This window comes from Haliaeetus albicilla, chromosome 21, assembly GCF_947461875.1.
Source record: "Haliaeetus albicilla chromosome 21, bHalAlb1.1, whole genome shotgun sequence".
NCBI classification, from domain to species: domain Eukaryota; kingdom Metazoa; phylum Chordata; class Aves; order Accipitriformes; family Accipitridae; genus Haliaeetus; species Haliaeetus albicilla.
Window position 1 is genome coordinate 6,790,283 of NC_091503.1, and position 20,551 is coordinate 6,810,833.

General features: G+C 38.1%; 1 long non-coding RNA gene across 1 annotated transcript in view; it reads right to left on the reverse strand.

Annotated features, from left to right (window-relative positions):
• Nucleotides 1–3,359: 3,359 nt before the first annotated feature.
• LOC138690258 (uncharacterized) overlaps nt 3,360–20,551 on the reverse strand; it is a 37,107-nt gene continuing 19,915 nt past the window's right edge. The window contains exons 2-4 of the long non-coding RNA XR_011329059.1: nt 14,547–14,689; nt 11,767–11,849; nt 3,360–5,492 (exon numbers count right to left, since the gene is read on the reverse strand). This is a non-coding gene — a long non-coding RNA (uncharacterized lncRNA). The remainder of the gene's footprint in view (nt 5,493–11,766; nt 11,850–14,546; nt 14,690–20,551) is intronic.

Sequence of the window (20,551 nt, forward strand, 5' to 3'; positions counted from 1 at the left end):
AGGTGAGAGACATTCGTACAATTAAGGTCACGTGTAAAGGCAGGAAAGTAAAAGTTTTCCATTTAGAATGCTGAGTTCTTTGATTTATAATACTGACCTAAGTGAAGGCTCTGTGGGGGCATCATTTAATCCACACGATTTGATTCAGTCTGTCGTGGAAGCTGGGCTGAGTAATCCAGTGATGGGGAGAGCTACCTCTGACAAGCAGGCACTATGAGCAAAGTGGAAGGGTAGCTAGTAAAGACCTGTGCCAGCCTGCTTCTGTAGCATTTTTGGTGCCACCTTGGGCAAATAAAACTTCAAGCTCTTCCACTGCACATATTCCTAAGTGAAGAAAAATGCTTTATAGCCTCAAATACTTTTGATTAAGACATCATCTTTTGAGTTTAAAATCAGCTCAAACTATTTGAAGAACTTCATTACACAAACAATTGTGAGTGAAGCACAGACAATTTCCTGGGGATTAATAACCACTGGGAGAAGCTGAAGGTATGAACTGCAGTGAAGGGCTATTAAATCCAGTCAGTCATTAAAGTCTTGGAAATGCCCTATGCTTCAGCCAATGTTTGAGAAAAAGAAGAAAACCAGGTTCTGCTTTATTCTGGCATAAATTTTGGATCATTCTACTGACTTTGAATTTACTTTGAAATCTAGTTTCTTCATTATGAGATTCAGCTATTTAATTTATCATGCCATTTGTCTTTGCGTGCAACGTACAGTACTGCTGCATGAGTAAGTCATTGAGGTCTATTGTTATTTAGATTACTGGAGGAAATAATATGAAATAAAGCCATACTTACAATTACCCATATAAAATACTAACATGTTAAAGCGTTGCCAGTCTTTCAAAAAGTTTTTTTCCATTTTCTGTGGGAGAGAAATTTCAAATAACCAAAAACTAGTTACTGCTTGATCTAAGAAAGCCAGTGAACCATATGAAAAATATATAACAAAACTTAAATATTATGTGCAATTTGTTTTTTAATTAATTGGCTTTTATGTGTGATCAGTCACCTGTGGTTTCATTGTTTAATGTACTGTTGTCAGCTTTAAATTTCTATTTTCTGTGGAGATGCAGCTTTTCATCCAGTAGTGCGCTTTGTTATTTCATTGTAACAGTAGGCCAGAAATTGTTGCCTGTCAAAGCAAGAATTGACAAATCCAATTGAAGATCTGGCTATTGTTTCAGAAATGGGTTTAAGTATCAGTGGACTAGAAAAGTAGTCTATAACTATGAATGCCATGTATTCCTACTCTTTCCCTTTTCCCCCATCCACATACTATATAAAGGATGACTTGGTAGAGTTGAGAAAAATATTACCTTAGATTTTGTTAGGATTTCAATGAAATAATTTACAATACTGTAATACAGCAGAAATGGGCTTCAAGTCTTATTAATTCACAAATATGTCTCTCTGTGTTTAGGTGACAAGGCAAGTTCTGTATCTTGAGGCAGCTTTCAAAAGTGTATCATTCCTGGATTATATCTTAACACAGAGAAAAAGGGGAAAGTTCTGAGCCATATCAATTATTGCCACAAGATTTGTAGAAGGCAAAAAGAGCCAAGCCAGAAAATACAGAAAATCTGGTACTCAAGGAAATAGAGAGAGAATAGTACGAGTACTGCAATAATATGCTAACTGAAAGGATTGAGGGGAACAGGAATGGATTTTCTGTATGCAATGAGAAAAAAAGAGGAAAGGGAAGGAAGGAGACATTTCAAGTTAAGGAGGGTTTCATTAGTTAAGTTCGGACAGTGAATTGAAACAGCTAACAGCTTTTTTAAAATTTAGTAATAAACAAAATTCACAGAAAATATAAGCAATTAAATATAATGACAAAATTGTAATTACAAATATTGAGTAGTAGAACTAAAAGAGAAGATAAATTGAAAAAATGAGAAAATACACATCAATATATAAATCCAGCAGCTAGAACAGTCACAGCTTCAGCTGTTAAAATGTAACTGCTTTGTAGCTAGGAAAGTGGATCTCCATTTTTTTTTTTTTAAGACACTTTATGGGACATTATATATGAAGATTGTATACTAATTCGTTCAATTCACATAAATACATTTTAGCACTGTAAATATTTTTGAGTTAACATGAATATTAGCAGATCATGCTGAATTCAGTTTTAGCTCATTTATCATCAACAATCAATAAAAGGTCTGATTCTAAAATCTTTATACTGATGAATTGCTGTAGCAGAAAGAAACAGGGCTAAATTAATAAAGATTAACAAGAGTACTAGGAAGAAAGAATATATCTTTCCTTTATCCCCAAAACAACTGAGATGATAACAAATGAATGACTTTTTCTCGTTGTTAGATTTTTAAATGCCAATAACGGGAGGAAGAAAAGGAATACAGGGTTTAAAAATGAGGGACAGTGAAACACAGGTATGAACACACACAGCTTGTCCATAAGACAGCTGGACCTCCAGGCTCATCTCATGTGAGGGATTTAGCCAAGGTGCTGTGCAATGTTGCAGACTTTATGATGTTGCCCTGACCCACCACTGTGCCCCTTAGTTATAGCAGGAAAATCAAACGTGCTAATGCCTCAGCTCATACAACAGTAAAAGAGCAGAAACTGCTGAAGAATGAGTTTTAAGGCTCACATTTGCTTGTACTGCAACACATTTACTTCTGTTATAGTTCACTGTGCACAGTACTAGCTAAAACTGACAAAGACCATGACTCAGGTGAATGTATTGACTGCAAGCTGCAGCAGCTGAAGAGCCAGCACAATTTGACTCCACCAACACCGCTGTGGTAAATTTCCGAAGGAGAGGAAGGGCAGACACCAAGGGTGGCAGCGTTATAAATCAACAAAGCTACGCGTGCCAGAGCTTGTGGGTTTGGACTAAAGAAAATATAAACCTCTAAATTTATACCTGGACACTTAGATCATGATGAAAGAGGGAATTCAGTCATCTTTGAAAGCATTAGTTATCACTGCTGTAGACCATTTCCTTTGAACATATTGCCAAAAAAGTAGTGCCCCCCTCCATTATCTCAAAAACTTTCAGGTTCTCTGCTCCCCCTCCCCCCAATTCTGGGGGGAAAAGAGCTCTAGTTATAGGTACCTGTTATAGGAACCTGTTCATTTTGATAGCAGCTCTATTGCAGTACAGAGGAGCTTTGACTAGCCAACATGTTACCTTTCTAAATATCTTGTGCAGACTTACCCTCTCAGTGGCCTTTGTTAATGTGATATTATGCATTCTCCTTGCCTTATTTTGGGGGTCGATTTCTGCCTCTCAATGCACATAACACATTCATAGCACAAGATCAACAGTGGTACTTCCCAACTGCTAACAAGACAAGTTCATAATACCTTTTCTGTTACTCTGTCATATTTTCTCCTTCAAGAGAACTATGTTTAATAAACATATTATTTCATTGATACTTAAATTCATTTACCTTTGTGGTTGTAGCTGAGAAGACTATAGTAGAAAGAATCACATTTACAGCTAGGTTTTACACAAGCTTTCGGAATAAGTTATAGTTTTACAGAAATCAAATTCTCCAAAATATTACTGATCTAAAATTTATCTGATTTTAATGTGTTCTTTTCCTACCTAGACTAAATGGAAGCATTGGAGATAAGTCAATGCTATTACAAAAAGTAATTATTAACATTTTAATAGAGGTTCCTATTAACCTTTCTATTCATTGGTCACAAAGCCACATAGCAGAAGAAGTATTCCAACTTTATTCTGAATTCTTTGCACAAGTCTATGAAATGGCAAATATTAAGCAGAATGCCATAGATTAAGGTGTTTTTGCTAGCCTTTTGTTGAGCTAATATAAAGACCAGTATCAGATAAAGAAAATATCCTTCCTGTCCTTAAGTAGCTCAGTTCTTCATCTTATCTTGTTGGCATTTTGTGCTGTTACAATACTACCTGGAATCAAATGTGAAAGTTTCCTCTGGTGTACAGTAAAAAGCTTCCTTTAAGTCTTGCAATGCCCATTTCAGAATTAAAATAGCAATATTAAGCGGTCTGGTCCTGGAAAAGCAATACCAATGGAAATAAAACCAGCTGTATTTTTATTCTACAAAATGGAGGAAATAGCAGTTGCTACACACAGAATAGGTTACCATATAGCCTGCACTGTTAAATATCTGCTCTGGGGGACCAACTGTGCAGACCACGAAATCATGTCTGTAGGAGCTGTGTTCACATATAGCAGGAGAATGATAATTTATTTTTTTTAGAAAGATGGACTTCTCTAAATAATACCAAGTACACTCAATAAAGCACATTTATCATGTGTCAGTTTTCTTGATTTAGCAAGCAGAAAATACTGAATGCTGTCTGGATGCTTACTCAGATAGTGCACTTATGGGCATATGGAGACAGCTTAACATCATCTACCACACCAATATTTCATTTCTTCTGATCCACCTCAATATGAGGCATCCCTTTGGACTCCAAGAAGTGGAAGGTCATGAGCTTTTGTCAGATACAATGTGACATGAAGGGTAATTGTGGCATCTGCTAGGAAAGAAGCCAAATGAGCTGTTTCTAGTTATTTCTGTCTTGTCTGCCATTTCTCAGTGTAGTAAGGAAGAGAATACTTTGCCCATCATTGCCTCACCTATAGCAACAGAAAAGGACTGATGGGATAAACACAGATGGTAGCAAGAGCTCAGGAAAAGATAAGTATGGGGAGCCCAACTGATGAGAGCGAGAGGTTTTGGAGAAAAAGAAAGACAGCAAGAAATCATATGCTGGGGAGACAATGATAACAATTTATAGCACTTTTCCCTTCCCCAGTGTCATTTTAGTTGGCCCCAGGTTCTCTTTTGCCTAGTAGCCATGCTCCTTTTATTCTCCTTGGTTTATACTCCACCTAATTTCCACAAATCCCATTTCTAGGGCTGCAGGGTATGTGGTCCATCCACCCTGCAGTTGCTCTCACTGTCTGGAACTTGTTGCTAACATTTCTCTGCTTTTCATATGCAGTGGATACTTACCTAAATTGTGAACACATATGCAAATACACGATAATTATGAATTCTGGCTTTACCTTTCATAAACCAGCAAAACTAGCCTGTTGTCATAGGGTGCTTCTGGGAGCTTAGTATTTTCTATAATAGCAAATTATTAAGATGGCCTAGGCAAGTCTGGGAGAGTGATAAATGGCATGAGCTATAACTGTCCAGAAAGCAAGCTAACAATAAAACAATGCTGCAGTTGCGGACAGCTTATAGTGAGGCCCTTTGAGCTTTCTGGTACAGCACTAGTATGTAAGCGTGCTCCTTGCTATATTGTGCTTGCCTTGTGCGGAGTGCTTTCCTGGCTATCAGTGCTCACCAGCAGACTCTTCTTCATACTGGAACGATGCTGTGGGGAACTGGACACTTCTAGAGCATCTTAGAATCCATTTTTATGAGTTGCCACTTTGTCTCACTCCAGTAATTACAGGTAACTCTTCACCGAATTCAAAATACCCAGCATGGTTTTGTATAGATAGAAACCTCTACAGAAGTTTAATGAGGACACAAAGGATAAGAATTAAAAAGAAATTAATTGTGTTTATCAGTGTTTCAGTTGGCTTAAAAGTTTATTTTGGCATATAAGAGTTGGCTAGAAAATTAAGAGGTGCCTCACAGTCTTCCTAAGAAAAAACTGGTTCTTCTGCAGCCATTAGCCATCAGATTTTCTTCACAAAACTGAGTCTAGCCTTCGAAGGGATCTCATTTCACATTATACTCCATAATCCTCTCAAAGTTGAGGCAGTGGTTGGAAAGGAAGGAAGAACAGTTTTTCAGACTCCAAATACTTTTCATTTCTCTCCATCTCTCCTTCCATTGGAAAATGTTTAGCTTGCATTCCAGAAAAAACACTCTGTAAATTGATATGTACATTTACATAAAGGGTATAATTTGACAATCACTCTTTATAAAGAGTATACAAAAATGGAGTTAATGGGTGCAGCTTATTACTGATTTTTTGATTGCAACCACAACAAAAAAAAAGTCATGCTGGGGTAATGATGTGCTTGAGGTGTACTGGTGGTTCTGGCTTTAAGGAATACTTTTTAATGTATTTACTTCATTTTAATAAATATCTGCAGAATGAAAGTATGAGATCTCAGGTGCTTCAACAAGAACCTCGGGGGGAGGACATGACATAGGATGGGGGGATGGGATGGAGGGGCATAGATGGAGGCAAGAACCAGAGTTTTGTTTTTGTTTTTTTTCCCCACCTTTCTTTTTCTCTGCAGTGACTTCCTACTCTTTAATGGCCAGGTCATTGCTTTATTTCACTGTAGAAATGCTTCTCAGTATCTTTTTCTCAGTAAAAGAGGAAAGTTGCCTTGTGTTAAAGTGGCCATCTAGCATCTGACTCCGTGAAAGGTACTTCCCATCTGCCTGATGAGTATTTTACTTCCATTTAAATTTTCACTGATATAGCACTCTCTTAAATATCTGAGGAAATCGAAAGCCCATACCTTGGCATAGCACCCTGTGACTGCTTGCAACCGATTTGACTCTAGGAGTGATTTTGTCCTGGTTTCAGCTGGGATGTAGTTAACTGTCTTCCTAGTAGCTGGTACAGTGCTATGTTTTGAGTTCAGTATGTGAAGAATGTTGATAACACTGATGTTTTCAGTTGTTGCTCAGTAGTGTTTAGACTATAGTCAAGGATTTTTCAGCTTCTCATGCCCAGCCAGGGCACCTGACCCAAACTGGCCAACAGTGTATTCCATACCATGGGACGTCCCATCTAGTTTAGGAACTGGGATGTGGGGGGCAGGGATTCGCCACTCCGGGACTGGCTGGGTGTCAGTCGGCGGGTGGTGAGCAATTGCCCTGCGCATCATTTGTACATTCCAATCCTTTTATTACTACTGTTGTCATTTTATTAGTGTTATCATTATCATTATTAGTTTCTTCTTTTCTGTTCTATTAAACCGTTCTTATCTCAACCCAGGAGTTTTACTTCTTTTCCTGATTTTCTCCCCCATCCCACTGGATGGGGGGGGAGTGAGTGAGCGGCTGCGTGGTGCTTAGTTGCTGGCTGGGGTTAAACCACGACAGATTTTTAAAAATACCCCTTTCAGACAGAATGTGAAGTATACTTTACTTCTCGAATCTAAAAGTGTAGATGGCATGTCACAATCTGATCAGATATTTAGTGGATGATGTATTAAATGAGCTAATTTGTTATTAGAGGAATAACCCTGTAATTCTGAAAGAAATTCAGTTTCCTGTGTTTCATTTACATGGCACGTTGTCTTCAAAATCAAGGCTATTGGCAGCATGGTTCAAGCCTCACCCCACCTGTGACTGTGAGTTTTTTCCTTCTTTCAGCACTAACCCTATGCTGACTGGTGTTGGCTTCTCTGTTTAATAGAATCAGAAATTCTTAGTTTCATATAACGGTGAAGTTCTGTTTTCTCTTAACAAGAAATGCATAGTAAAGTAAAATCAACCTAGTGAGTCAAAATTCTAATTTGATTTTTTTAAGAACATGTGTTAGAGTATTTGTGGCCTCAAGGAATGAATTAAGCTGCTCTATTTTGTATATTCAAGTAATAAGAATTTACTAATTTAATATAGTAAGCAAAGCAAATATTACTTCCCTTTCTCATTTTTTCTTATGACAGGAGACTCTGCATATTAACTGTGACCGTAGTTTAAGTGCTATGCTACCATCTGAGAGAGGTAATCCTGGAATAACACAGGGACCTTACTTGAAACTTTCACCTTTCTACCAAAAAGCCTGACAGTACTACTTTTTCATCACAGACAAGGAGAGATTTCAAATCAGCTCATCTTGGGAGCTTCAAAGTCTTTTAATATGCACAGTTTAGGGTAGTGGAATTTCTTTCATGTGGTTTCTCAGGTGGCTTTGCATTTTTATATTTCAGAATGTCAGAGCAACTAGGCTATGCTCACACTTCATGCTCCAGCTGTCAAACCAATGTCAAGTCCTAATTATGAGATTTTTGAGTTGGTCCCACGTGACTGGGTTTTCAAACCAGAACAGACATAACAGGGTACTGAAGTTTGGCAAGTCTCTTTCTGATGGTCAGAAAAGAGCAACATAAATGGTCATTGTTGGAATGTAATCTAAATATAAAGTCTCTTCCTGTCATCAAGGATTCAATGTGTGTTCTGTGTACTCCAGAGCATAACACTTAATTCAAAAATTCAAAGAATGCTATTTGCATAATTTGTTCTGTTTTGCATAACTTCCTGTATGAGTTATGCTCACATTTTAGAAAAAAGATTCATGTATATATATGAAAATATTATAGCGTTGAAGCAGTTTAGAATCATTTTACTAGTGTATTAGTAAATGCGTCCTGTAGCAATCTAACACAGTTTCTGTACCTATAGACAAATATAAGGTTTACTGCATTACATATTCATAAGAAGAATGCAGAATATGCCCAGGGTTTATACCTTAGTTTAGCCTACCAAGAGGAGCAGGATAAGTCTCTTCATGTATATCTTAAGTGAACTGAAATCAATATTTGGGGGTGCCTGCCTCTCTTCTGACTTAAAAACAGTATTTTAGACATCTCAGATCATTAAAATTAAGTGGGAAGAATTTGGGCCTGTACCATGGGCTTTGCAGTCATGATTTTATTGATGGAAATGAGAGAGGATGGTGAATTTTGGCTGTCACATTGCCCAGCAGCCGCTTTTTTGTTGTGTGAGCTGGTGTGAGTCTCACCTCCTGGAACTGCACCTCCTCAGGAAGGATGTTCCTGAAAATGGACAAGTGAACTGGGTGCTGTACGTTGTCTCCTAAATTGGCTCAGGAAGGTGTGGGATATCATCCTGATGTAGTTAACACAGGAAAACTACTGCCTGGAAATGTGCACTTATGTGAATCAAAGTTTTAGTTACTTATGACCCAGTAGAGCTGCTTTAAGCTTTTATTCATGTGTCTCAAGGCAGAGTGCAGAGAAGGCTGCTGTCATTCTCACTTTACAAAGCCAGAGGTGCAGACAGCAGCGAGCTCTCGAAATGACCTGGCCAGATGCACAAAATTGGCAGAGCCAGGAGGACTCTGACTGGGTCACTCTTGCATGTTGTGCTTGGTTGGGATGCTCCTTCCTCGGCCACGGTGCCTCTGCACAGAAAAGGAGGATAATACACTATGGCAACCGGGATCACCTGTGCCAAAGACAGTTGCATAGCCTGTCCTGCAGATCTGCTGACCTGCTACATCTGCCTCTGTGGGATCACAGAGCAGTAGAAAGGTCTGGGTCCTGGGCTGCAGGCTCAGAGGAACCCAGCAAGAAGTTACATTTTCCCACAGCAGGGATGAGCCACAGCATTGCCTCTGCCATGTGTCCAGTGGTGCCCTCTCTCCTTATGTGACCTGCTATGTAAGGTCTCACAAACCGGTCCAAAAAAAATAAATGAGGTGCCTGTGCATACTGTCAGTACGAACACAGATGACAACAACTGAGAATATACAAGAAATCTGGTTTGTTGAGTGTTTATATTAACAGTCCCAAAATACCTTTGTTTTTAAAATATATTTTAAAAAGTCTCAAACTTTGACAAGTTATGAAATACCGTATCTTCAATGCAGAAGAGCTTTAATAACAATGTATCCTATGAAATACCAAGCAAAGAGGGAAGGATTTTGTTTGTTTCACCAGAAAAATAGTTACAACCCCAGTCATCCTCTCCCCAAAAATTCTAGGACTGAGAATTTTTTTTCCTTGCTGTTACCTTATTTACTTGCCTGGATTTTGTCTGTCAGATTACAGTGTTAGGAACTATGAACCACTTGACAACTCCACGTGATGAACTTAAAGTTCAACACAGAGCTGTTCAGTTCTTTCTTCAATACATGTGAATACAAGGCAGGACTGCAGGGGAAAGGACCAGTCTCCTTTGAAGCCTCTTGGCAGCAGGAGGCTGATACCGGTGACAGCTTCTAAAGCCCCCTACCAATAACCTCAAGACCCTAACTGCCACTCAGTAATATTTTGTGGCCTTTGGTCCCTCACATAAATTTCATCTTTATTTTTATGATAAGGAATGAATGTCCTTCAATCCACAAGCTACATCTCAGAGGACAGCCAGGCTTATAAACCAGTGGATACAAAAGAAATAATCAACACTCCCAAACTCCAACCTTCAAACCCCAAACTCTTTTAGGATAGGAAGATGTTTTATTTTTTTAATAAAGTACATATGCATTCAGAAGGGAAATAGGGATTATAATTCTATCTATCTACTATATGCATTGCAATAATTCTCTAATAAAGAATATATTCTAAAATATTTTGGACTTTTTATTTTTTCTTTAAACTGTTGGCAAAACATCTATGTATTTGTGCTTATCAATTTGTAGAAAGTGAGGTCCCGTATCTTAAACAGGAGAGTCTACTCATACAGAATTGTGCCAAATGGTCATCCTACTCCTTAATGCGCAAAGGGCAGACACTCAGTGAGGCTGAAAACAATAAAATGACTAAATAGAAATGATAGCAAAATATTGTATAGCTGGCAACAATCCTTTGTTTCATGGGAAGGTCATACATTTTATGCCCTCATGACAGTCATCTGAGTTAGGAGCTGAACCAGAAACGTACAGAGTGTAAAATTCAAGAATAGTAACCCAAACCAAAAAACCAAAGCAAGAAAGAAACTAGCACAAAACAATCCAACAAGCTTTTTCCAGCTTGATATGAAGGGCTACATATAAATAAGCTGGAAGTATTCAAAGACTTAGACTTAGTGGAGATACTATGTACTAGACAATCTTTTAGATACACTTCTTTGATATTAAGATTTGAGGCATAATTGTTATGCATTGCTAAATCATTCGAAAGGTTTCAGTTAAGGTCAAGACTCTCTGGGAATGGCTTTCAGATTCTGCAGCATTTCATTGCAACAGACGAACAATTCTGTAGCAAAACTGGTGGATTTTTTTTTTTAAAGTAATTTATATTTCAGAATGAATAGTTGCTGTGCAGATGATATTAACTTTTTAGTGAAGTGAAATATAGCCATGGTGTCAGGTTTTCTGAAGACTCGAGAAAATTATGTAGAAATAGAATTATCCTTTGCACTTTTTATTTTTGCTTTTTGTTTTCATCACCCACTCATATTAGAAAATGTATTCCTTTCTTTTTTCTTTTTTTTCTTTTTTTTTTTTTTTTGTCTTTCAGTCCTCTTTCTTTCTTTGAAAGCTTGGATTTTCATGTAATCCATGCTACTTCTGGTAAAGGATGGATTTGAAGCAGGTTTTGTGCTCATACTTGTAATTGAAGGGTACCATATTTTTATTTACATATGATTAGGGAAATAGAAACTGATGGAATAATTATTTTTTTTCCAGTTGTTTACTCATTATTCTTTGCCAGCCATAGTGTCCATGTTGCCTTAGTAGAACAACAGTAACATTTATTGCAAGCCTTCAGACCAAAGTTCCCACTATCTTTGTAACAAGGGAATTCTTAACCTATTGCTTGGGAGAGAATGTAAGTCTGGCATGTCTTACCACACAGTATCACTTCTGGTGGCAGCTGGTTGGGTCACTATACATTGTTTCCATCCTTTGTGTGCAGGTCGGATACCTAAATTAATTTAACCACAGAATAAAAATATGCTCGGTTCTGATACTTACCTGTTATTTACTGTCCGTATAGCACCATGCCCTAAGTTTGTTTGTGAACACTGGTGAAGAAGAGAAATTCTAAAATAAGTGTTAGCTGTAACGGCGACTTTTTGTTAGACATTTTTAGATATCTGAAATGTAAGTCACATTTACCTCCCATTATTGATCAGTTTTGTTCAGCCTGCATCCTGTTCTCAGCCCTGGTGGGTTATCCTCATGGCCTTCCATGAACAGAGCTAAAAAGCAATAGTTTGAAAGGAAAAATGCGTATTTGTACAGTCTCTTTCCACTGTGTTGCTTATCAGTTGTTCCACTTCCATGCCAAGGTAATGCAGATTCTAATTAACTGATTTGTTCTCAGTCACTGGTGGTGGATATTAACGTTGCCGAGCAAAAATAAATTTGCCATTGTGTTCTCATCTGTATCCAAGAAGAATAAGGGGTATAGTAGGATAACTGTTAAACAAACAGTTAAAGCACAGTTTGTGTCCTACAGTGGTCATGATTTAGATTATGTGAAGCCATAATAAATATTGAAGAAGAAAAATTGGAGATTTGTCCTGCAAGTGCCTGTAGTACTTGTAAAATTAATACAGCTTTGCACAGGAAAAAAGAGATCTAATCCATGGATTAATGGTTTGAATTTATCCTTTGCACTTTACCCTTTGTGAGGGTAAAAGATCAGGACACCTTTAAAAATAGTATTTCCAGAATTCATTTGTGGAAGCTTCTCACTCATGAGGAGAGGCAACAGGCAATGGAAATATGAGAAGTTTGAGACATGAGTGATGCCTTCTTGGCCTGCCATCCCCCTCCGCCTCCTCCAACAGAAGGAATAATGTAGCACCAAGATCTGGTTCTTAAGAGAGCCTTAAGATGCAACAATCACAGTGCAATAAAGCTATTTCAGGGCAAAGAAATGGGGAAGAGTAAACTAGTTATTGTACCTAGGTTTAAAAATATTTGCAGTTTAAAAAGATAGCAAGCTATATGGAAAATAACAAGTATAGCAACTATCAAACCTGCATATTAGACAGAAATAGGGTCCTAAGGTGTAATGAGAATGAAAAGACTGAAGTCCTGAAAATGCTGCATTGCAGGTAAGTACCTGGCAGTACTAAAGAAGGGAGATATATAGATATATGACAGCTGTTCCAGGAGAAAGCTGGCTTCTGGATTAGGTTACAAAAGTTGCCACGTACCATCAAGCTGTGCATGAAGTTGTTTTTTGTTGATATAATGCCAGACTGTGATGCCCTTATTTGCATTAGGACTAGAAATTGAATACTGTTACACTGTACAAATCAGCAGAATTATATTACTGAAGCTGAGCAATGGTACATAAACTTGTTCAAAAACTTTATTTGAAATCTCCTTCCAGTGGCTATTTTAAGTAGGAGGATTTCTATTAATAAGTACCAACATGCCCTAATAAAAAACAGTTATGCTTTATAAAGACAGATTAGTGATGAAAATTATTAATTTGCCTTTAATGACTATTTCAGACAGGAACTGGTTGTGTTGCAGATGTACTCCAGTTTTTCTCTTATTTCAAAATTTATCTTGCTGTGCTCTTTGACGAAGATTAAGCTGTTCTTGGGTTTTGTTATTCTGTTATTTTTTAGATAACAGGTGACTGCCTCTCTTCAGTGTCTTCCTGATTTCATACAATAGGGGTTTCTTTTTAATATTAGAAATTCTATTTGAATTTTTAAAACTGGGTTTAGTCACAGTTTTCTGTACTAGGACGTGCAATTACTAGAGCAGAAAAACTATTGCCTGAGTATGTTTTATTTTTTATAATCTCTCATTCACAGTACATTCTGAAGTCCTGTGCAAAATTTTTGAAAAATAAAGGAAGCAGAATCTGTAAAATCATTCAGTTGCTCTTTTCTCTCTTTGAACACCTCTACAAAATAGACATCATAAAATGAAAAATTACTTTTATTTCATTCATTTTGTCTGAATCAGTCAGTAGTTGCACGGTTGAGCGTAAGGCTAGTGTCTTCTCAGTGGCCAGAGCCACGCAGGTACCAACAGGTCTGTCAACTCTGACCTGCACCGTGCAAATACACTTTTCCACAGTCATTTGAATCAGGGTTATCAATTACCCTTTCACTCGTATTCTGTTGTTAAAGTACAATCCTTTATGCCGACATCAGGAGGAGACAAGAAACACTCTAAAATCTAGTTAAGAAGTACTATTCACAACGTGGTATTATTCCTGAAAAGGAACATGTCTTTTTCTTATTCAGTCTGAATATTCCCCGAGGCTTTACTCAAAACTCTTTGCTTAAATATGAAAGGTTTTCTCTCTACTTCTGTTTGCTGTGCTGGCCCTGGGTCTTGTTGAAAGGGGGTTTCTACTCCCTGAGGCCCCCGCCTGAGGCTGAGGGGCTCCGCTGTGCCCGGCGGTGGGGCCGCTGGAGCCGGCGGGAACCGGCAGGAACCGGCTGGGGCCGGTCTGGCCCGGGGCGGCCCCCAGTCTCTCCTCACAGAGGCGGCCGCCCCTGCAGCCCACCATGGCTGACACTTGGGCACCTGCACCCGGTACAAAGGCACGAGACGAGTCCTTCAGCGTGGCCTCTGGTTCCCGGACTGGCAAAGTCCTCCCAGTCCTGCCACCTCCAGGTGATGAAGCGTCTGGAACAACCCTCTGCTCAGTGAACGGCACCTGTACACCCTCATGGCTTCCCTCCAAATTCTCCACAGTAACGTGTCTTGCTGTGTAGCGTTTAGTATTAATTTTGTACACCCACTACTTTTCACAGCCATTTTACTGGAAGACCATGCAAGTCTCCATCTTTGAAGCTGACTGGTGATATGACTGAAATCCAGGTGATTTAACTCATTGATCCGCTTGGATTTTTATTTTTTTTAACTTCTCTTTGAAAATGTCTGCTAATGAGTATGTTCTTCCTGTCAGGACTGACCTTCCTTACTGATACCTTCCCGTTAGTACTTCATGCTTTCTTCCCAGGAGTCACCAGCTTTTTCTCATTTACTTCCTGAAGAGAGTCAAAATGGCTTTTAATCATCCCTGAAACCGTTTCCAAAGCCAGCTCTCTCCATGGACCTGCAGGGAAACACATCAGGCAAAGCTGTCATGTCCCTGGAGTTTCTTCTTGTGGAAAAGTTCATTAATGGTGGCAGCACAGGGAAAAGCTGAAAATGTCATTATTTTTCTCTAACATACCAAGGACAAACAAGATTATCAAGTAAGTAAACATAATGCAAAACAAAAGAAAACTGAATGACATAGTAGTTGTCTTTCTCAAACATGCCTCCCCTCCTTCTTTTTTTTATTCCTACTATAATGTTACAAACCAGGGCACCAATACATTCTGCAACATCCAAAGGTCCCTGCTCCCAAACATGCTCCAAAACCTGCCAAGTTCCCAAAGTCTGCAGGAAGTCAGCCCTGCAGAAGTCAGAAACCAAACAAATGGAAATTATGATTCTTCTAGTGGTTTTATTTTTTGCCCTGATTTTGAAGAGCATGTCAACACATCATTGCATTTAAACAAAACTCTAGGTCTGTCTGACTCTTACTAACACTTAAGCACGTGTCTAAGTGGTATTCTGAAATCAAGACGGTCTGGAGACAGTGGACTAAGTGTAAAACTGATGAAAGCAAATGCTGTTCTTATTAAATTTCTCAGGAATAAATTAATACCGACTTCAGTGGCACTAAAAATGGCATGTGGAGTCGAAGAAGGTCTAAAATGCAAACCAGAGTAATTTTCACTACTCACATTGTTTTGGCTTGATGTTTACAATCATACCACAAAAAGAAACCTCTTTTTGCTCATGATGCTATGATAATTTACACTGTAAGGGCCTAGCAAGAAGTCACTAACCAACTATAGCTCTAATCAAAATGGATCAAAATCAATTGTCTTTTATTTTTCAACATATACATCTGAAATTTTGAAGGCAATCCCCTCAGTGGAAGTCACTACCTAAGCACATTCGCTATAGTGCTAAAGTAGCTTTGAGAAACAGTAGCCTCTGTGGCATATACAGATAATATTTTCTTGATTTTTATTTATTCAGTTAATTAAAATAGATCACTAGGTCATTTACAGTTGAATCCACTCACTAAAAAGACTAAAATTCAAAATATTTTATGATAAATGTAAGTTAACTATTTATTGGGAACATTTGAGGTCTTTTTTTTCTTTTCTGTATCTTAGCATCATCAGTGAGCCCTTAGACTATCAGGCAGAGTAAAAGTTAAGTTGCTGCCTGGTAATTCATATTTTACAGTCTTTTTCAACTGTGTTTCTTATAGTTTCATCTGCAAATAAAAATTACTTAACTCAGCACTTTCACTGCCCTCCTCTGAGGTTCTTCCTGCTCATTTCCACTTCTGTGCTATATAGGACTTTGTGCTGTCTGGGCAATGAACAAAGCTGCAGGATGATTTGGATCAAAATAGACTTTTAAATATATGTACGTTTATACATCTACACACACACAGAGTATTATATGTATATATTTCTGGATTTATCTAGATCAACAGAAATTCACTGTTTGACCATAGAACTATGGTTAAAGACTGCAGATAAATGGCTGAAACTATGTGAAGGTAGGAGGGAGACCAGATTAATTTTTTGTGGCAACACCATCTTTCCTGACATAAAAAGTATGTTAAATTGTAACCTTAAGCTGTCCCTTCACTGCAAAGAGATGCGTGCTGTTGTATCAAGGTAAAAAGTAGAGATCACAAATGTACTATAGAGAAAGGCACATGTAGTTTTTGGTTCTGTATAACTAGTAAATGCCAATAAGATACACTTTGGTTTGGAGCTTGCCTAGAGTTACTAATATGAGCAGAAACTAGTGCCTCATTTCCACTAAAATGCTTACTTAGAAGAACATACGCTCAATAATTGATTTACCTTAATGAGATAATTCATCTGATTTTACTTAAGGTAAAAGTATCTGGGGGTTTTTTCTGTTGATTCCTGAGGGTGTAGAAAGCTGACCTGGAATTTTCTAACTTTAGTTTTTTAAAAAAATTAAAAAATCTCCCACTTTACTGTTTTCTATAAAATATTACAAAATTGTCAAAGTATCCTCTTTCTGTTTAAATAAACGTCTTTGTTTTAGATGTTAAGCTTAATGTTGGGGAGGGTGGGGGGAAGAGAAAACCTGAACTAGAAGTGCAATATGAGAACACTGACTTGAGCTGCTTTTGGGAAATAAAGTAGGAGAGTTTTCAGTTGACTAAAGTTTTCAAGGTATTACTTTTTGTTATCAAATGGAATAAAAATGTTTTTGAATAGTTCATTCTCATAGTATGGGAAGAATCTATTTACAATTCTTTGCATATTTATGAGAATGTACATATGCGTCATATTGCTGAAGAAACATTTATCAGACTCTAAGCTAAAATATTTAGATATTGTCCCTTTTAGAACTAGTTTGAAAGCAGAATATTTGACATTTATTTCCTCCATAGAAAATAGAATTAGCAATAACATTTTGTGCTGCATATTTCAAAGCAATGGATATCTATGAGATGGATAATGAAGTGTGCCCCCCGTTGCACATGCTAGTAAATATGTAAACAGGGAGCTCAGCTGCCTATGACGTTTTTTAGAGCATGGCTAAGCAAGTCTTGGTTTTTTAGCAGCAAAGCAGACTTGTATGATTACCATCTACTCTGCTTGTTCCCATATCCACCACCACATGGCTCCTTTAGAGCAGACACCACCATGAAGTTTTCTTTTGAATGAAGAGTCAACTGTCTGAATTTAAAAGAACACTCCAAGAACTTCACAAGTTCTTCCAATATATGCTTTCTAATTTCACTAAATCTTTTCTTCAGTTCCTTTAGCATTTTAAAAATACAGTTGGAAAACAAAATCTCATATGTACACAGGTATACTGACCTCCATGTTTCTTAACAGATTCTGATCAAGTTGAGTCCTGAGCTGCTCAAAGCAATTCAGAAAAGATACATCAAGGACCTATCAAATGCTTGTTCAGCTCTAAGAGTATAATTGTTGGTAATTGTGTGTTATACAGTTGCATCACTATGGTTATATGCACCTGCGCTGTCTCTGATCTCATTGGCTACAGCTGGCAGTTTATTTGATGGTCATTTCACAGCCCTGATTCACTGGTTTTGTGGGTATGGGATTGTGGCCTTTTGTGATTTGTTTTATTTAACGTGGTAAAGCTAAAAAATGGATGCCTTGAAGTGTTATATAATTATTATGTTGCTCTTCCAGCTTTTATAAATAAGGGATTTAGTATTTCAGACAGCTGTAACCCTTATCATCACTATATTTGAAACAAACCAATAAGATTAGGTTGTGGAGATCAAAAAGCAAAATTTCATGCAGGGAATTACACAACAGACAGTAGCTGAGCCGCTAAAATGTCTATATAATGCACATTACACTAACAGTTCAAAGCACTTAGATTAATTTCTTATATTGAATTCCAATTATAAATGGTACTTCAGAATATTTTTAGAAAGCTTTTTAAAAATCACTGGATTTGCACACCTCCAAATTTGTAACATAAAATTTATGGCATAAAATTACTGAAGCTATTCATTAAAAATCATACTAAGGAAAAAAAAGAGCTTCTTATGAGCTTTTGATTCCTCAAAGCACTGAGTTACGCAGTTAACTTCAACTGAAATGGATGGAAATTTAGTACTTATGTAAGAACTGCAGGGTTTCAAGACAAAGACATGAACTGAGTGCCAGTGTAGACACTCATACACTGTTGATGGAATAAGTCCAAGTGCTTTGCTCAGCTGGCATCAAATAGGGTGGAACCTCTTGTGAGGAGGGCAGGTTGATTAATTCTAAATCTATATCAGTGTTTTCAAAGTTAAGGACTTCAGACAGAAATTTTATTTTGCATATATTGTTTCACTGGAAATGAAACAACCTTCCTTACTTCAGAATCAAAGAATTTTCTTCTCCTCACCCATTCATTTTGCTAGATCTAACTATGGGCTTTTTATGAGACATATGGTAAGAATATATAGAAATGGATAGGACTTGCGGGGGCACCTACTGTTCTTGTTTGTACTGTTGTGTGAGAAATCTGCAGAGAAAGTAACATGGCCTGAGTTTGTATGAACAATTACACACACAAGTCTATGGGGCCAGATGGGATCGACCCAAGGGTACTGAGGGAGCTGGTGGAAGTGCTCACCAAGCCACTTCCAATCATTTATCAGCAGTCCTGGCTAACCGGGGAGGTCCCAGTTGACTGCAGGTTAGCAAACATGAACGCCCACCTACAAGAAGGGCCAGAAGGAGGATCTGGGGAACTACAGGCCTGTCAGCCTGAGCTCGATGCCAGGTAAGGTTATGGAGCAGATCATCTTGAGTGCCATCACGTGGCACATGCAGGACAACCAGGCGATCAGGCCCAGTCAGCATGGGTTTATGAAAGGCAGGTCCTGCTTGACTGACCTGATCTCCTATGACAAGGTGACCCGCTTAGTGGATGAAGGAGAGGCTGTGGATTACGCAGGAACTGCTAATGATATTTTGTTGGCTGTTAATCTTTGACATAAAAGTGACAAAAAATTTTCATTTATCCTTCGTATGTCAGCTTGGAAAAGGGATAGGAAATTAAAGCTCAAATGTCTAGCTCAACAGAAATATAAGAGTTCTGAATGAGTTTTGTTACATTTGTGTTATAGCATTACAGCAATTTTCTATTAGATTTTCATTTAAATGGTGGCTTTGAAATGGAGTTGTACTTTATTGTGATGTATGTAAGCGTGAAGATCCAAGAGAAATTTAAACTTGTAAGTTAAACCCTGTATTAGTAGTTGAGGAGAAAACTAGAGATCTTACAAATGGAGCTTGAATAACCCAGTGTCAGCACTGTGAAAAAAAAAGTGAATTTTAAATTTGTTCTACTTCCTCTAGGGAAAAACACAGTGAAGACGTAGGTGACCACTCAAAAACTTGGTCAGTCTTTTTATTATTAACTTAATATATACATATAAGTGTGTGTATGTATTACCTTAGTTTAGCTGACAGCTCCAGCTTTGTAATATTTACTTTAATACACACAGTGCTTTGCTAAATCTAAAAATATACTTTTTTTGCTCTGATGTACTCTGCAGATTGTATGAAAATAACATCTGGTGGAGAATTGTTCTTGAAGATAACCGCTTCAAACGGCAAGCTAAGGTAGTAATTTAAGGTCACAATTGTATATCACAATATTCCTGTAGGAAAGAGTCAGTCGATAGATTCTCAGCAATCAGTAAAGCAAAGGCTAAAGTCTTTTGCTGTGTAAATCAAAATTCATTTCAGCTTTACAGTTCTTCAGGCTTCTTATGCACAATTCTCTCTATATTTTTTAATTTTTACACATAAAATTCTTTTTTTTTTCTTTTTATATATATAATTCTAACTTGTCATTCTTCAGGCAAGTTCAGTATGAGTCAACAGCATGCCCTGGCAGCCAAAAGGGCCAACTGTGTCCTGGGGAGGCTGTGACTTCATGGAGAGCCTCCACTGGAGCAGGCTCCTGGCAGGACCTGGGACCCCGTGGGGGATCCACGCTGGAGCAGTCTGTTCCTGAAGGACTGCAGCCTGGGGAAAGGACTCATGTTGGAGAAGTTCGTGGAGGACTGTCTCCGTGGGAGGGACCCAATGCTGGAGCAGGGGACAAGTGAGGAGTCCTACTCCTCCTGAGGAGGATAGAGCGGCAGAGACAAGGTGTGATGAACTGACCCCAGCCCCCATCCCCTGTTCCCCCTGCACCACTCGGGGGGAGGAGGGAGAGAAAATTGGGAATGGATCTGAGCCCAGGAAGAAGGGAGGGGTCTGGGGAAGGTGTTTAAGATTTGGTTTTATTTCTCATTACTCTGATTTTATTGGCAACAAATTAAATTAATTTCCCCAAGTCAAGTCTGTTTTGCCTGTGATGGTACTTGGTGAGT